Here is a 3,421-nt window from a genome sequence, read left to right as displayed (position 1 = left end):
GCACAGTGGCTCACGCCTGTAATATCAGCACTTTGGGAGGCCAAGGAGGGTGGATCACTTGAGCTCAGGAGTGCGAGACCAACCTGGCTAACATAGTGAAGCCCTGTCTCTACTAAAAATACAAAAATTAGCCGGGTGTGATGGCGCACACCAGTAGTCTCAGTTACTCAGGAGGCTGAGGCAGAAGAATTGCTTGAACTCAGGAGGTGGAGGCTGCAGTGAGCCCAGATCATGCCATTGCATTCCAGCACTCCAGCCTGGGTGATAGGACAAGACTCTGTCTTAAAAAAAAAAAAATTGAGAGATGACAAGAGAGAATTCTCTCATAGTAACATTTTAGCTGTTGGGTCTAGCCAAGGCTGAATGTCATGCTATCCAACATTCAAGGTTATATAAATTAATAAATCACTTTTCACTTAGTGTTCACTTTGAGTTTAGTTTCTGATCCTGGCAATGAAGAGAGTTCCTGCTAAGTCAACTAAGAAAAACACATACCCTTCCCTTAAAGCCACCCTCCGCCCTCCAGACACAGTCATGCCAATGAACTCAAACAGCTCATTCTTGAAATAACCATTCAGGGCCACAAGGCCAGGGAAAATACAAAAGACTTCGTCCCAGTGCTGGGGGAACAGAACACGTAACTTCTTGACTTTGCCACCATCACACGCCTCCCAATAAATAACACCACAGGTAGGGAAACAACCCCTTATCTCTGGAGTTCTAAGACAAACACCAAAAATTTAGGGAAACCAATATGTGAGATGAAGACCACAACATTAAAAACAGTAAGCTGGCCAGGCACAGTGGCTCATGCCTGTAATTCCAGCACTTTGAGAGGCCAAGGCGGGTGGATCACGAAGTCAGAAGTTCGAGATCAGCCTGGCCAACATGGCAAAACTCCATCTCTAATAAAAATGTAAAAATTACGGCTGGATGTGGTGGCTCACGCCTGTAATCCCAGCACTTTGGGAGGCCAAGGTGGGTGGATCACAAGGTCAGGAGTTCGAGACCAGCCTGGCCAACATAGTGAAACCCCGTTTCTACTAAAAATACAAAAATTAGCCTGGTGTGGTGGTGCGCACCTGTAGTCCCAGCTACCCGGGAGGCTGAGGCAGGAGAATCGCTTGAACCTGGGAGGCAAAGCTTGCAGTGAGCTGAGACCATGCCATTGCACTCCAGCCTGGGTGAGAGTGAGACACTCCTCCACAAAAACAAAAACAAAAAAACAAAAATGTGAAAATTATCCGGGTGTGGTGGCAGGCATCTGCAATCCCAGATACTCAGAAGGCTGAGGCAGGAGAATCACTTGAACACGGGGGCAGAGGTTGCAGTGAGCTGAGACCACACCACTTCACTCTAGCCTGGGCAAAAGAGCAAAACTCTGTCTCAAAAAATAATAATAATAATAATTTAAAAAAAATTAAGGCTGGGCACAGTAGTTCACGCCTATAATCTCAGCACTTTGGGAGGCCAAGGTTGGTAGATCATGAGGTTAGGAGACAGAGACCATCCTGGCTAACAAGGTGAAACCCTATCTCTACTAAAAATACAAAAAATTAGCCAGGTGTGATGGCACGTGTCTGTATTCCCAACTACGCGGGAGGCTGAGGCAGGAGAATTGCTTGAACCTGAGAGGCAGAGGTTGCAGTGAGCCGAGATTGTGCCACTGCACTCCAGCCTGAGACGGGTGGCCCTCGTCTCAAAAAAACATTAAAAACCATAAGCCAGTACTCACTTTGGCAGCATGTGCACTAAAAAACTGGAATGATACAGACAAGGTGAACATGGCCGAGAAATTAAAAACACTGAAAACAAAGAAACAATAAGTCAACAAACATGTTTAAAGTAACTCTTTTTTTTTAACAGGTGGAGAGATGGATTTAGCAGAGGGAGAGCAAAAGGAGATGATCCAACAATGAGCAGAGGCTAAACTCCCCTGCCTGCCAAGCAAGGCACCTAGGTATGGAAGTTAAGTCAGAAAACAAGGAAGAGGCAAAGGCTAAGAAATGACTAAGATGACAATAAAAATGACAAGCGACTAGATGACAATTAGAAGCGACATCCAGGAATGCTGTGAGTGAGTCACCTCGGCCCACCCACTAGGAAGATGAAAGGGTGCCTCCCTCTCTCCTCCCTGGGCCCCCCAGGAAGGAAAAAAATCAATGCTTTTATTTTACTTAATGTTTTTATTTTAAAATAATTTCAAGCTGGGTGCGGTGGCTCACGCCTGTAATTTCAGCTACTCGGGAGGTTGAGACAGGAGAATTGCTTGAACCCAGGAGGCGGACGTTGCAGTGAGCTGAGATTGCACCACTGCACTCCAGACTGGGTAACAGGGTGAGACACTGTCTCAAAAAATAAATAAATGAATAATAATTTCAAGCTTGCAAAATTACAAAACAATACAAAGAACTCACCTCTGCTCTTCACTCAGATTCACCAGCTGTTCTGTCATGCTGCATTTGCTTTACCCCCATGTATGCCTGCTTGCATGTGCACACGTGTGTGTGTGCCTGGTGTGTGTTCTTTTTATCAGGCAGGCATTTGTAAACCACAGTCCCAGGCCAAGTCTGGCTACCTAAATTTGTATGCTCAGTAAGACAGAAATGGGTTTGCAGGATTGAAAAAAATCACAAGAATCTTTCGTGGTGTGTGAAAATCATATGAAATTGGCATTGCAGTATCCAAAAATAAAGTTTTATTGGAACACAGCCACGCCCACCCATTTACATATTGCCTGTGGCTGCGTTGGAACTCTAACAGCACCACGTGTAGTTGTGACTGAGACCATATGGCCCATAAAGCCCAACAATTTCACTATTTGGCCTTTTACCAGAAAGGTTTGCCCACTCCTGTACTAAACCATTTGGGAGTTAGTTGTAGACAACACACCTCTTTTCTCCTAAATAGTGCAGTGTGTATCTTGTAAGAACAGCAGTATTCTCTCAAATATCCACAGTACAATTATCAAATGCAACTGACCCTCAAACAACATGAGTTTCAACTGCATGTCTGCTTATACATGATTTTCTGCCACACAAGCAAGACCAAGTCCACCTCTTCCTCCTCCTCTTCCATGTGAAGACAGGAAAGATGAAGACCTTTACAATGGTCTACTTCCACTTAAGAAGAGTAAGTATATTTTCTCTTCCTTATGATTTTCTTAACATTTTCTTTTCTCTAGCTTTCTTTAAGAATGCAATGTATAATGCTTATATAAAATGTGTGCTAATCAACTGTCTCTGTTATCAGTGAGGCTTCTGATCAACATTAGGCTGACAGATGTTTTGGGGAGTCGAAAGTTTCTAGACAGGCGGGGCGCGGTGGCTGAAGCCTGTAATCCCAGCACTGTGGGAGGCCGAGGCGGGTGGATCACGAGGTCAAGAGATCGAGACCATCCTGGTCAACATGGTGAAACCCC

The 3,421-nt window shown here is 44.8% G+C and overlaps 1 protein-coding gene and 1 pseudogene across 1 annotated transcript in view; one reads left to right on the top strand and one right to left on the bottom strand.

The window, feature by feature from the left end:
* TMEM120B (transmembrane protein 120B) overlaps positions 1-3,421 on the bottom strand; it is a 53,642-nt gene that overhangs the window by 27,019 nt on the left and 23,202 nt on the right. The gene's annotated exons all lie outside the window — the stretch shown is intronic.
* LOC108315106 overlaps positions 2,043-3,421 on the top strand; it is a 6,890-nt pseudogene continuing 5,511 nt past the window's right edge.

The sequence above is a fragment of the Cebus imitator genome, unplaced genomic scaffold, assembly GCF_001604975.1.
Source record: "Cebus imitator isolate Cc_AM_T3 unplaced genomic scaffold, Cebus_imitator-1.0 Scaffold169, whole genome shotgun sequence".
NCBI classification, from domain to species: domain Eukaryota; kingdom Metazoa; phylum Chordata; class Mammalia; order Primates; family Cebidae; genus Cebus; species Cebus imitator.
The sequence above is the reverse complement of the archived record's forward strand: the minus strand, read 5'-3'. Positions and strand labels throughout refer to the sequence as shown.